At 42.7% G+C, this 15114-nt stretch overlaps 1 pseudogene across 1 annotated transcript; it reads left to right on the plus strand.

Annotated features, from left to right (window-relative positions):
• The first annotated feature begins 4738 nt into the window (after positions 1–4738).
• LOC144127559 (very long chain fatty acid elongase AAEL008004 pseudogene) lies at positions 4739–9054 on the plus strand (annotated as a pseudogene). The gene is made up of 2 exons (XR_013313540.1): positions 4739–4787; positions 7753–9054. The product of XR_013313540.1 is annotated as a very long chain fatty acid elongase AAEL008004 pseudogene (transcript).
• Positions 9055–15114: the final 6060 nt, after the last annotated feature.

Below are 15114 nucleotides of genomic sequence, written 5' to 3' on the forward strand. Positions count from 1 at the left end.
GCCTGGAGATTAGGCTCAGTTCAGGAAAGATGTGAGACAAAAGGAGAAATTGGCGTTTTGGTGTTTTTTTTCCCTCTACTGCTATTATGCCTGCACTATTACATGGTGCAGTCCTTCTACAGAGATTTTTCTTTAGTTCGGGTCTCAAGGTACTGGTAGAGTCCTGGTCGACATTAGGGTTTTCTCCAATAACAGGTTACCAGCAGCTCATTCTGAGCTGTCGCCTAATTGTTCGCGCCTTAATTTGACCACGTTACTTTGAACGAGCCGGTTTAAAGAGAATATAAGGGCAGTGTCTAAAGTGCCGAATAGCTGGGTTGCCAGAATATTTGCGGTTGTGACCAAAAGTCCGCCATTTAGCTTCCACAGCCTCTCACTTTCTTGAGATATTTTAAATACAGTGTGTTTTCAATTAATAGTGTGCCGGTTCTGGTATCGGCAGTAAGGTATGAATCGTACGTGTGGTGGAAACTTAATAGCTCAACCTGTGTACTCTGGCCGAACAGCAAAAGTACGAGGCTCTGCGCTAACCACTGTTTAACAAGCCATCAATAGTTGTGACACATTCAGTTGGGGTCCATCTCCTTCTGCACGCAACGTAAACCAAAGTTTTCAAAGGCCTTCTGGTGTTTCGCGCTGAGGGCCTTAACAATCATATTGTAGGTGGATTTATTGTACTGGGCGTTGTCTGATACAAACATTGTATTCGTGAACACAGGGGCGTAGTCTAATAACATAAACTTTGTATTCGTGAATAGACGGAAGAAAGCTGAAAATATTTTTGTCTGTTAGAAGATGCAGTGTTTGAGCTACCCATTGTAAAGTTAAGCCTAAAACTTCTAACCTACTAGGATGTTCCAAACGACTTTCGCTCAAGTGTGCACGTAGTATTTTGCAAGGGTGAAACGCAGGCCGCATATAACTATGACATTGTTTACTACTTCTGTATATTGTGAACCAAGGCTAAGCAACGCCTTAGGAGACCTTGGATTATATCATGTAAAAACTTTAGCCTCGAAAGGGAACCGAAAAAATATTACTCTTACTCTTCGCTTTATTACTCTTCAGCAATTCCCTCTAAAGGAAGCCCACGTGCGGCCATTTCTGATTATATAAGAAAATTTATATCTTTCCCAGAAGTCCTGGTCCTGTCAATAAGTGCCAAGTAGCCGTCTACATAAGCAGAATGGCTATAGAGTCCTGTTCATAACTTTTCTCACAAAATAGCTTACAAAATTTCACTTAAGGTGCAGGTAGCAGCAATTAGAAAGGGTCAGCTTGCGCGCAAGAACAAATTTTATCGTTATTTCTCAATTATGTTCAAAGCCTGTTGTAGGTATTTATCCAGAGGAAAGCGCTTTACAGAAATAAGTGCACTTGCCTCTTCCACGTAAGGAGTGATCATTGATTGACAGTTCATTATACGTTCCTCCTCTTACTGCGGCTACTTGTACATCTATGCATCTGTCGTATCATGTCCGGTCACATTTGATGAAGTTTCAAGAAAAGAGGTTACTGAGCTGTATTGTGGCTCATTCATTCATATTCAGTCATATTCATTCATCGTCACTCGATGAATAACATTTTCAAAGCGTTTCGGAATATTAGATGAATACGCAAGCGCCTAAAATTATAGCTAAATTACATGCTACGTTAATAATACCGGTAGGGTCTTACCGCGTGATCCGTGAATATTCTGTGGAGGAGTGCCGCACTAAGGTATTTCACAGTGCGAGAAGTGATCAGGAAAAATGGAATTGCCTGACGTTTTCATATGAGTGATGGCACCTATCCGCAGAGATTGAAAGTATCACCTCCAGGGAGTGTTCGCGCTTAATGTGACGTAAATTACGCAGCGAGTTCAGTAAACCTACAGTACCCGAAGCAATGAAGCATTTGTCACTTTCCTTTCCATTCTTTCCCTTACCTTGAAAGGGGATTTAACGCCCAGCCAACTTAAAATTAGTACGTTATGGTAAAACTCCAGCTATTACCGGCAACATAGGTAGTAGGAAAACAACCTCGCTGACATATAAGCAATCTTTAAATTTATAGCTGCACCTTCATGTTGAATACGTTACAGGCGATGTCTAAGGAGAAATTCTTTAGTGTTGGGGGATTATTTCACGGCCTAATCTCTGCTAGTGAAGCAATGAGAGTGCGAGGAATGTGGACAGCAACGTAATAGGACTCTGGAGAGTGCTTAACAGCCGGAAGAGTTTGGGCTTCATTTAAGCACTATCCAGGAAGGAGAGAAAGAGTAAGTGTATTTAAAGAGATAAGAAAATGTTGCGATGCCATTCATGCAAGAACGCAATGCCTCATTGAGATGCAGAATCGACATATCCCGAGCACGCTTATTTGTTAGTCTTCTTTTATTTGGCACAACGGAAACGTCAAAAAAAAAAGAATAAGGCAAGATGTTCACTCCAATCATGCGATCGCATTAGCATAACGAACAAAAGGCACGTCTCGGGGCCCGTCTGTTGCCGCAAATCAAGGCAGCCTACTACATGCGATGCTTAGCGCAGATACGTGAATCGACTCACTTAGGAGGAAACTTGCCGCTCGAGTCTGCTAGTGGTGTGCATACGCGCTACCTCCTCGCTCACGTGACGCCACCGCCGCCAATGTCTATAGCGTGCTTCCTTCGACGGACCTCAATACTCCTGTAGACTAGAGTCGGGTTCTCATCGGATGTGATCTCTTCTCCTGGACTCGTACCGAAAGGACTTACGACTGGCAACCATCGACGAATTACGGCCTTGTTTAAGTCGCAGAACAACTGATACTTGGTCTCGAGAAAACGTAGAAAGGTAAGAATAGCGCAGTTTATTCGGATCGCGAAACGACGTTCAAACCAAGCCTGCACTCCTTAACCATTGAGCCACCACGAGTTCCTGGTGCCGCTCGCAAGGAGGCAGGTTTGGTACCCGGCTCTCAGTGCAGCAGTTAGTGGGGTAGGACCTTAAAGAAACTCTGGGACGAGGACTTCTAAACGCGTCATGCCATTTTGTTTCGTCGATACGACTCGAGGCGTTGTAGTGGGGCACTATCTATGGGTTACTAAGCCATGGTGTGGCTTTGAGGCACGAGTGCGTTGTTATGAATTGAGACGTACTGCGCAATATGCGGGAAGTTTTCATAAGCAGGCAGCTTCAAAATGAACGAAATGAGCCAATTCACGTACAACGAAAATTTTGTTGATACTCCTTCGCTTTAATGCTTCATGGGCATCATCCCACCAGGGCAAAAATATTTAGAATAAATGAAAGAGTTCGCTTTTGCCTACTCCTTGAGGAACAATTAGTGGTTGAATTCCGAAATGCGTTTCCTCTCATAGTGGAGCCACATGTACAGTGTGTTATAATAAACGTGCAAAAACGCTCGCGCTAAACGTAATTTATCTAGTTATGCATTGTTGCGCTGTCCAATTAGGCAGGCACCCTTTCTGACTCATCCTGTTCAGAATTTTGCTCATTTTCTGTTGTTAAAACATCCCGCTGGGTTTTAACCGCGAAGTTTTAAAAGGCGGCGGTTCACTACACAAGAGAAGTTGCGGTCGCTTAAAATAATTATACCGGTATACCTCCTGTTGACCTCCCATGTTGAGGGGGTCGCAGGCTGCTCCGTTAAAAAAACAGACTGTTTCTCTGTGCGGCGTTTTTTAGCATGGTGATGTTGATTGAAAGCAGGTCGGGTACGAGTTTAGCACTACACGTTTCGTTAGTTCTGCAAAAGTCTCTCACAGCCACCCCACTGTGAAACAGCCGCAAGTGTCGCTATGCTGCATGCCAGCAGCATGCATGATTTGGAGCAAATTGGTGTTTGCAAACATTGATCTTGAGGCCTAGGATCAGTAGTTGCGGCTGAAAGTACAACCATGCGTGGCACTTGCACTTATCAGGCTTTGTAAAGCGCAGTTTATCATTAGAGGCGTTGACTTTTTAACACGCCCGATGATTTAGAGCTAAATAAATAGCCCAGTCTATTTATTACGTGTAATAAAGAATTGGCCCCATGTAGGTTTGGCGACTGGATAAAGCTTGCGTTATCCTGTCAATCTTTGTAGATACGTGGGAGAACTTTTTCAAAAGAACTCCTATTAATTAAATGAATACAAAAGGCAACAAACAACCAGCGTTAGACATTATGTAGCCATTCAGCAAGCCACTAATAACGATGTTCTATGCCTCACGAATATCGGCTCTGATTAGCGTGCACAATAATTGGAGCGTGTTTGCCTTCAAAATGACGCAGTCAAATGGTATTTAAGACTTGTAAGTTATTCGGCAAGGCCTTATTTGCTGAGCGCTACTAAGGCTGCAAATATAGCGCACAATATCGCACTATCGTCATGTAACAGGTTGGAAAATGCTATGACATTATTTTTCCTATTGTCCCTCTACGTTTTAATTTACTTTGTAAATGAACTTGGAGTAATGAAAGCGCGTTTACCGGCAGCATTTTTCCGACTCGCCAGCACTGAATCAAGTCACAAATAGCTTGAAGACAATAGCCATCAGCTATGCGTAAACGTTGCGTTGATCGCGGTGATATGGATGGCAATGTTATCTCTTGTCACCGTCACTGCCGCATTTGGTCGATTAATCGACTTACAGTGTAAAACGTGATACTTTACTGATTTTATAAAAGGTATAGTCTTATGGAAACTTTTTGCACTGTGCCTTTTTATCATGAGGATCTCCTTTCCTTCGCCAACGCTGCTTTTAGGGGGCCTCGTGTTCACGGACCCACGCCAGGTCCTTGTTGCTGCGCTTTACAAGGTGAGATTTTGACTGGTAAGGTGAAACTCTAAAGAGACATGTCTCCTCCTCGCGGGGGTTGGTATGCGGTGTTTAGCTGGCCGTTCCGAACCACGGTCGTCTGAGCGCTAATCTTAAGAAGCTGTATATAGCGGATTATAATTAGCGCTGATGAGTGCATGTTTATGGAGTTAATTATATATGCGACTTCTAAGGTCTTCATTAAAATGATGTCGTTGTTTTTTAATAGTGTCATTAGGAAGAAATATGTTCCAGTGCTTCAACATTTAAAATTTCGTCAGTTTGCTTTTCTTGCGTTTAAAATAGATTGTTTTATTTTTTTTCCGTGCCCGGTTTCACTTCAAGCGATTGTCAAGCTGCTGCGTTGGCTATCTTACGACTCAAAGCAGGCTCTTGGATGCCAGCAACACCTTGCCCCGCATGATCTCAGTACAACGCTTAAAAATCAAATCAGATACAGGAAGCAGCTGCTGCAAAGCTGATACTGCGCTGAACCACGCTGTGAAGGATGGCCCGTGTCGCTCTTATCGTTAAAAACACGGTGGAGAACTTGCAAGATTGGCAGATGAGCTCCGAATATCCCCATTCGCAAGTGGCCGACGTAAGAACGTAAGTGAGATTCCTGTGTACATTCGCTGGCCAGAGTTTTCAATACCAATTTTTTAACTAAGCGAGCAATTACTAATTACATCCACCCAAGCGCAGCCATACGGCTACAAAGAAATGGCATGCAGATTTCATGAAATCTGCGCAGTTGAAGAAAAATTCGTGCTAGTTCGGGGTTTGAACCGACTGAGCTAACGATTAAGGCTAGCAGGTGGGAGGGCAAGGCGGGATTAATCAACATCTCGAAGCGGGTTAGTGCAATGTATTTTAGGGCAATCCTCCAAGGAGGAACAAATGTGTAATACGTTTCTTTAAACGCCATTAAATCTATATACTTTGCCCTTGTAGTCGTATAGCTATGACTAGGTGGATGCTCACGAATAATTTCTCCCTTGTTAAAAGTCTACTCAATGGGAGGTTCTCCTAGAGCACATTGGGCGATTTTGTGAACTGTCGCATACATAAATCTGGCGCTATTTCCCCGGACAGACACCAGTGTTTGCCTAGCTTGGCCGTGAAGGGAGCTCAGGAAGCCATCGTATTGAAGGGACACGGAGGACAAATTAAAGTTCGCCTCTGTCGATAGACGACTGCGTTCTAACTACAATGACGCCAGTGTCACTGAGAACGGAGTTTTTATAGGACACCGAAAGGTAGAAAACGAAATGCAAATGTCGCAGCCACCAGTTTTTTTTTTTTCAGAAAAACTGCAGTTGCCAAAGCATTCTTTGAGTGCGGATTACTGAGCCTAAGCTACACTACCGCTCCCTGCCAAATGGTGGCCATGTGAAGACGTTACAAGTATGAATAAATTATCTAGGAATTTTTAAATTAATTTGTGAGGAATGGATGTAGCTTCTGCTAGCGAACGAACATCAGCTTCACCGCAGAGAACCACACAATTGATTGTTACTAAGAACAAAATTATTAAAGTTTTTTATTTTTTATTTTATTTATTTAATTTAGACAATACTGCAGACCTTCTGCTTAGGTGAAAGAAAAGAGGGCACAAAGATATAACATGCAATACAAGAGCGATCAATCAGGGGCCAAAAAAAACAAACATGCACGACCAATAAAATTGAAGTATATGCGTATGCGGTATCTAAAATACACCATGAAGTGGCTTCAAAAAGTGACCAGCACATATCACACTCTCAGGCAGTACATTCCAGTCGGTAACCGTCCCCGGAAAGAAGAATAACACTTAAAAGAGTTACATTTCGCGAAGTATGGTGCTAAACTATGATCGTGCTAATGGCGAGTTCGACGCGTTTCTGAAAACTGTACATAGGGGGCTGGAGAAATGCCTAGTGTGCTATGAATTAGTTGGTACAGGTAAGACAGGCGGAGAATCTTACGTCTCACATGAAGAGACGTGGTATTATTTGCCGTCATTAATAAAGACAGCAAATCAGTTCTTTTGCACTTATTATATATAAACCGTACGGTTTCTCCTTTTATGCACGGGGATCCCAAATGATAGCGGCATATTTAAGTTTTGATCTTATGAGAGTGCTATAGGCTAGTAATTTGCAGCTGCTAGGTGCACCCCTGAGTTAATGGCGAAGAAAATCAAGCTTCCGTGGTGCTGATGATCTAATGTGTTCGGTGTGACCCTTCCATTTAAGTTGCGGGTTTAACACAGTACCGGGATATTTGAGATAACATATATGTATTCGTTTTCAGTCTCCCTTTAACTTTGGAAGGACACATACAAGCAGACTCCTCTTTCTAAGGCGAAGGCTACGCTCAGCGTACAAAGCGAAGCACTCTCCTTCTCACCTCGCAGATCCTTTATTATCTTAAGAAACTGCACTCTATAGGCTATAACCAATCCAGTGTCTTCAAGGAGCAGTGAATGGACAGCATAAGAACGCACTGCTCGTTACACTCTGTTTCAGAGAGCAGAAAAATAAATGCGTTACAGTTTCTGTTGAGAACCCATGATACTGAGGCATGAGGGAAAAAAATTCAGGGGGGGGGGGGGGGGGGCACTTTGTTAACCTAAAGTGCGGTGAGTCGAAAGCCGGTGGACATCCGAACCACGTCGCGAGGAAAGGAAAATGAAATGAAAATTGGTTCTAAGGAGAGGAAATTACGCCTGCCTCAGATATCTCGGTGTACACCCGAAGCACGTTTGATTGACAGTTAAGCGACGGACGGACAACGATGAGCCATTAAAGGCTCTCGCCTTAATGCTTTCATAGCGTGCTTGTGTTGTTGCCATAAAGTCTTCGTAATATTGCTGCACCTCTTGCAGTGTGTTTTATTCTTGTTCAGCTCAAGAGCACACCTCGAACAGTTTTTATTTTGTCACTGATCCTTCTCTCGCCTTCCCTTACTCTACCTTGTCTAGTTCAGGAACTCACTACGGCAACATGGAAGCCCTGTCTGCAGCCCCGGGAAACAGGTCCTTGACCAACGGTTCAATATACAAGTCTTTCACCGACAACCCCGTCAACTTCCTGGCCAACCTACAGCAGCTCGGTGACCCTCGTACTCGGGACTACCCTGTTGTGATGAACCCTCTCTTCGTTTTCCCGCTGGTGTTATCCTACATATACTTCGTCAAGGTCGCGGGCCCTCGTTGGATGAAAGACCGTGAGCCCTTCCGCGTCGATGGCCTGGTGCGTGCGTACAACCTCATCATGGTGCTCCTCAACGCCAAGCTCACCTACAACCTCTTGTCCTCCATGTACCTTCCCGGCGGTAGCTACAGCCTCTGGTGTCAAGGAATATCTGGTCTCATGGACGATGGTCTCATAGAGATATACAAGACAGGCTGGATCTATGTGGTGATGCGCTACGCAGACTTCCTGGACACAGTTTTCTTCGTGCTTCGCAAGAAGTTCAACCAGATCACGCACCTTCACGTCATCCACCACGTCCTAGTGGCGCTAAATGTCTGGTTCTGGGTGCTGTTTGCGCCAGAGGGGCAAGTGGCCTTCAGCCTGGCGCTTAATAGCTTCGTGCACGTCGTTATGTACTCTTACTACCTGCTGGCTAACATGGGACCCACAGTGCGAAAGTACCTATGGTGGAAGAAGTACCTCACTACATTTCAGATAGTTCAGTTTGTGATCATCTGTGTGCACATGTCGATACCGCTTTTCGTGGACTGCGGGTTTCCCCGCTACCTGATATATATGGGAGTCGCGCAAACAATGCTGGTTTTAGTGCTCTTCCTGAACTTCTACAACAAGTCCTATATAGAGCCAGAGCGTCGCAAGACGGCGGCCAAACTTACGGCTAGCTTTACCAATGGCAAAGCCATCGGTGTGACGTCGGAAGGCAAAAAGAGCGTTTAGCCTGCCAGCACTTCTTTCTACTTGTCCGTAAACGAGCATTTCATTCATTTGGAAGAGCACTGCAATGATCCATGCATGCTCGGCTTTGTCTCACGTCTGTACCTCTTCTTGAACAAGCACCCGATGTGGGAGCCGAAACGTCATTTAAAAGTTCCTTTTTATTTTGGTCGGTGTTCTGCATTCTTCTCCATGTTTCCTTGTTGGTGACCCAGATCACGAGAAAGAGGGTTAATTTCACCATGGCGCTGATTTGCAGAAAACTGAACAGAACAAACCCTGCGATCCCAACGAAATCTAAAGTTGCGTGTCGAGAGCAAGTTACATGAAGATGTTTCTACTTCGCTTGCAGACGAGGACAGCGAAGAAGAACAGACGCAAACAACTGCATAGAAATTACAAATTTATTTCTGAACGAGTCGATTCGCTCCTCTTATGTTCCAAATGAGGTAAAAAAGCGAACGCGCATCTCCCACCTAAGATACCAGCAGGAGGCCTGCAAAAAAAAAAAAAAAACAGCTGCTCGTGAAATGATAGCTGGAACGTTTATCACCTCGAAAAACACCGCTAAAAATGCAACAGCAAAATTCCAAGAAACGTGGCCACAGCGAAGTGAATAAAAGCCAACGACTAACACGGCTATGACAAAAAGAAGTATAAAAACAAGTAAAAAACGGTTAAGAATGCATATGTAAAAGACTGCGACAAGACACATAAAACATGGCGAAGCCCGAGACAATAAGTGCTAACAACTAACACGGATATGAGGATAACAAAGCTAAAAATATAATCTATAAATGAACAAAAACGAGTAAAAAAAAACTAGGATGGAATCTGTGAGTCAGCAAGTAACAAGGCCAGAAAGAAGATGGGGGGAGAGCTAAAAGCTGGCTTTGGGATGCATTTGAAAGGAATGCAGGGAAACCCAGGCCAAGATCAAGAATAAAAAAATTATATTGATTCAGAGAGCGATGAAATTTCTTTTACCAAAAGGGCTAACAAAGACGTGCTAACGCAGCTATCATCTATGCTCTCAATAATAGATGCCTCAATTATTTCATGAGTAAGCTGTTTTTTGCTTGTTGGCATTTTTCTAGTGCCCGAAAACTTTGGAGGACGGCGCCTGCAGTGTAAGCAGTCCCTGCAGTCGACAGCTAAGTTGCTCGATTTTTTATTTTGCTGCTGCAATTTTTTTTTCATGCGTCACCCTGTCTGCCCAAGGGATAGAATATACGTCTCCTGTGGCGCATGAAACAAAGAGGTCTCTATGACTAATTGTGTATTCTTGAATTCGTTCACCTGGATTGCTAACCCGTTCACAAGACCTGGAAAGGCGGTGAGCAGCAGAAAAAGCAAAATAAACTCCTAGTCCTCTCCTAGTTCCTTTTAAGCTGTGGGAAAAATTGTGTATACAGGACATGGCGGCCAGTCTTTTGTTGCGTTTAAAGCATTTAAAGCAGACAGCTGGGCTAGTTGGTGATCTTTAGATTCAATGCACATGGTAACTGCGCTAGAGACACGGACAAAGATAGGACACCACGAACGCTAACATCAACTGGCTTTATTCCAGACAGGCACATGAATATATAGGCAAACGTGTACATCAGATCACACCCTAAAGCGCATGTGCAACGGCACCTTCTTGTTCAGAAAATGTATTTCTTTAGACGACAGTGATACCGATGGGTTGCTTACGCAAGGCGGTCGTTCTATGTGAATGAGGAATGCTTCCAGTATTTCGCGTTGTTTTTGATCTGAGCTTGCAAAAATGACCCTGGTCTGATTAAATATCGGAGAACATTTATCCTTACATCGTTTGCAATGTGCCGCCAAGTGTCCCGGACCTGATAATGCCTCGACAGCCAGCTTGTGCTCCATAAGCCGAACATTGATACAACCGCCAGTTTGGCGGTCGCTTGGATTCGGCCAAGTACGCTTTTTTCCTTCCATGACGCTTAAAATTTTTTCGCCTACCGAGAAAAAAAGCGATGGCGGATGCCCGCAAAGACGCATTCTGTGAGCTTCATTCTGGAGGCTGGCATCAAGCGAGCGCTCACATGACATTCTTAACGCGTTTTTGAAGGCAGATTGTAGAATGTTTCTTTTTAATAATTTTGAGTGCGCTTTGTCCAGTTGCTACTTCCTTGCCCTTCCGGTTCTTATGCCGTCTCCTAACATCTGGTCTTTGAGAACTGCGCACCTGTTCATGGAGCACTCACGCAAAAACAAACGTGAAAATTGAAAACTATGTGAACGAAAGTTACCGTGTAATGTGCCTTGGCACACACATTCGAAATGCAATAGTGTTAAGCTTGCCATCGATCTGTTTTTTTTTCATTACAGCTCAACAGCTATCAATAAAGAAAAGTGGGTCGTAAGCGACCCTGAAAGGTTCACTCTGACATGGCTCAAGCTGCGCTAATTTGATTAGGACGGGACATACGAAATCAGCTGGAGTCACCCAGGCTTGTCAATATAAGAATGCGTTGGAAATGATTGGGCTCACTTAGCGTTTATTAACCGTAATTTCCAGTACACAATTCGCGAATTCTACATCTTTAAATGTTACAACTTGTTGTTTGGCAGACGATGTACCAGTGTGGACTGCACAGCAATTTCGTTTTTAAAATTTGCCATCAAAACCAGTTTCGTCCAACGTTACTTACATTTTCAACATGTTTTTTTATATGCAGTCAAGCATTCACAGTTCTTTCACCATCGCAAAGCTGACTGGTTTTACGCGTGCTTACTGGCCGTTATGCACATCTTAATATGAAAGAACATTTGCAGAATACTTATTTTTAAAGTGGCAATGCCACAAGTGGTCAATCATAAGCACTTGGCTTCCATAATGCAAGTGACACTGGGTGTATCGTTCCGCAGTAAGATCATTGAACATATATGTGTAGGAAACATTCGCAATGCCTCCAAAAATACGACCGTTCACCGCAGTGTCTTTCTCAAGACCCTACAGGTAAGCCGTCCAGAGTATGTATAAAAAATGTTTATTTCTTAGGCAGAATTGAGCCCTCAGGACTACCGGATGCTTACTATTGTCCAGAAATTACGGTTTTCGAAATGCCTCGTGAAAGTTCTTTATAGGCGAACATGCGAGTAGGCCGTACGGAAGAATAGTTTAAAATTTTGATTTCAGTGGTTAATGATGTTCTGGACTACAGTCGCCAGTAAAGAATAGTGTTGAGAATTGAACTGCCGCTCAATCTTCAAGCCATATTTGTCAGGGCTGCTGGCTACCGCTCTCATCGCCGTTAGCACTGCTGCACCTCTCAAAATATATTGTAGCTGTAAAAGCTCGAAATTGCCAGATCAATAAAGAGGTAATGGAATAAGCAGAGCTGTTTTCCAGCAAGCACTATGCATTACTGGCCACGGTACATGCATCGAGTGATAATAGAATCAGATACGGCACGCAAAACATAGGACAAAGTCAAAGTACTATTACTTAACGATAATTCTGCGAATACTTTGTGAACGTCTTCTGAGGCTTGCGGAGCACAGCATAACTTTCATGAGACGGAGAGAATGGGATTTTTTTTCTCGCTACCTCTCCTAAACAACTGCATATATTGAACGCTATCAGCAGCAGTGGTATCACTTTTCTTACTAGGTCTTTGTAGGCGCAGCAAGTGAGATGCTAGCTTCATGCTAAAAGACTGAATCTTTCGGCTCATGACAGGGAATTTATGTGAACAGCGCGTTTGCAACCAACCAGTTGACATGTATTTGCAGCTGTAATCACCAAATTTCGATGAGTTCAATTTAAAATAACGAGCCTACTACCAAAACGAAAAACAATGGAAAGTGTTTGGCACCTTTGAACGAGGTTACAGTAAACGAAAAGGACAATTAGAGATGTCAGATTGAAAGAAGTCGACGGCACAGACCAAAGGCGTTCAAAAACATTTGTAGCATTTGGTATCCGCAGCAAATGAAATCTCTCATAAGACACTAATATGGGCAACAGGTCCCAAAAGCAGCATAACAGGCTTGCAGAAGTATTAAACTTCCTCATAAAGCCATTTAAAGTTAACCAATGGTTTACTCTTGTTTATTATTGTTGTCGTAAGCCGGAAGAAATAATATGTTAGAGAGCTGAGAACCCTCTAACGAAAATGTTAATGTGCGAACGCTAAAGCACGGTTCAAATACCAGGCAGTAAGAAAGGACAGAGTAAATACATCTTAAGAAAGATCTCAAGCCGCTAACATAGATGACAGCGGTAACATAAAAAAAAGACGCCATAAAATGCAAGGAAGCCAAATAACAGTGCCAACCGCTTCATGAACTTGGGCGGTTTGCCAGAGGGCTTGCGAGATGTTCTAAGCGGGCGTATCCAGCGAGAGCCGAAAAGCCTCTTGCTATTTTTTTTTTTGCGAGCGGTATGGCCCAGCATGTATGGTTGCAAGATAACACAACTTTTTTGAAAGAGGTATCAGAAATAATAGTTCGTAAAGTAACTCTAAAAAGGGATTGCGTTCAAAATTGGTTTTGTCCACAATTTTTTGCAGTTTGCAGATGTTGTTGTCCATATCGTACTGAAATGCAGCTACACGCAGCCAAGCCCACTGTAATTTGCGTAGTTCGACTAAATTGAGCAATCAAGCATAATTGAATGTTACTTTATGTTACAGTCTAAGCAAGAGTAGTGCGAGGAAAAATATATTGCCAGGATGACAATTATGAATTGCATGATAGCCGTGAGTAAAATATTTACTGGTACATGTAGTTTGTTCATGATTAAAAAATACATATTTGAGGTGAACAGGAATTCTTAATATCTTCATGTGAAGGCTCTAAACGGTTTTGCAATATCAATATCCGATTCGTGTAGATTAAGCAGTTTAGCATTTGACAGTATTTACCCTGTTTGCTATAGTTTGTTATGAATTTTTAAATCTTACTTTTATAATATCTAATTTCATATCTCGTGGAGGCATGCTGGATGTCATCGGGATGTGCCTATTTTTTGTATATCAGCTGCGCTACCCTTAAATCCTGCAGTTTTTAATTACAGAGTATTATGTTTCGAGAAAAGTGGTTTGATTTGGTTTGGTTTATGAGGGTTTAACGTCCCAAAGCGACTAAGGCCATGAGAGACGCCGTAGTGAAGGGCTCCGGAAATTTCGACCACCTGGGGTTCTTTAACGTGCACTGACATCGCACAGCACACGGGCCTCTAGAATTTCGCCTCCATCGAAATTCGACCGCCGCGGTCGAGAAAAGTGGATAAGTCTGTAGGTTTCTTACTGGAAATTTAAGATCTGAGGAATGGGCTTCTGCAGAACTTATATTCTCTCATAATTGCCTTTGTTGCTGATATGCCATACCAGCATAGCAGACAGCGATTTAGAATAAAATAACGTGTATATTGATGTTTCCAGCCAGAGAGATAGGATAAAGACCACTTTAGTTAAAAACCCAACAGAACGCGTGAGTTTCGAAATGAGGCATCAGCATGATGAGTCCATGAAGAATGTTCGTTAAACCATACTCCAGGGAAATCTTGCATCCGACCTTTCTCAAATTTAGGGTCTTCAATTTTAATCAATATACTATCAAATACGTTCTTGTTGTTGGGTTTGAACACTGTGTATCTAGCTTTTGCGCATTGAGCCGCAACTTATTTTACAGGTACTATGACAGTTCTACCAGATAAGCACTGCCTCCCTATTTTTTGTACACTTCCGCCTGTAAAAATACACTTGTGTGATCAGCAAACAATGTAATTTCAGGTGGGTGTTTTTGTTTGGAGATATGGTTAATGTACAAGAAAATTAGAACTGGTCCCAGTATTGACCTGGAGGGACACTTAGCTTTGTAAATAATTTCTGAGACATCACATTGTTCAAATTAATGTTCTCTTGCCTCACTAACAGGTAACTCTGAAATAAATACAAGTTGATATCTCTAATTCTATATTCGATCATTTCTTAAGCAAGTTATTGTGATTCACAGAATTAAATGTTTTCCGAAAAACGAGGAAGATACCTAGGGTATACCGCCTCCTGTCAAAGTTATCAAAAATTCGAGTGTCAAATTTTACGAAGGCTTATGTCGTCGTTTTTTTTTCTAAAACCATAATGAGATGACGAAAGTATGGTGTATTTGGTTAGTTATTGTATAAGGCGCTTATGAGTGCTCTTTCCTTAAGTTTTGAAAACACGTGGGCAGGACTGAAATTGGAAGGTTGCTTGTGATATCATTTGTAGGATCACCTTTATGAACCCTCTTACTGACGGCTTGAAGGCATGCGTTTGGTAAGGCTTACTAAGATATGCGTGCTTTTCGTGACAAAGAGTGCTCGCGAGTAAAGTGATGCGCAGCAAGAATGGAAGCAATGAATTGCTTATTTGGAATATGGAGTAATTACAGAAAACTGTATTTCAAGAAAT

Source organism: Amblyomma americanum, chromosome 4, assembly GCF_052857255.1.
Source record: "Amblyomma americanum isolate KBUSLIRL-KWMA chromosome 4, ASM5285725v1, whole genome shotgun sequence".
NCBI classification, from domain to species: domain Eukaryota; kingdom Metazoa; phylum Arthropoda; class Arachnida; order Ixodida; family Ixodidae; genus Amblyomma; species Amblyomma americanum.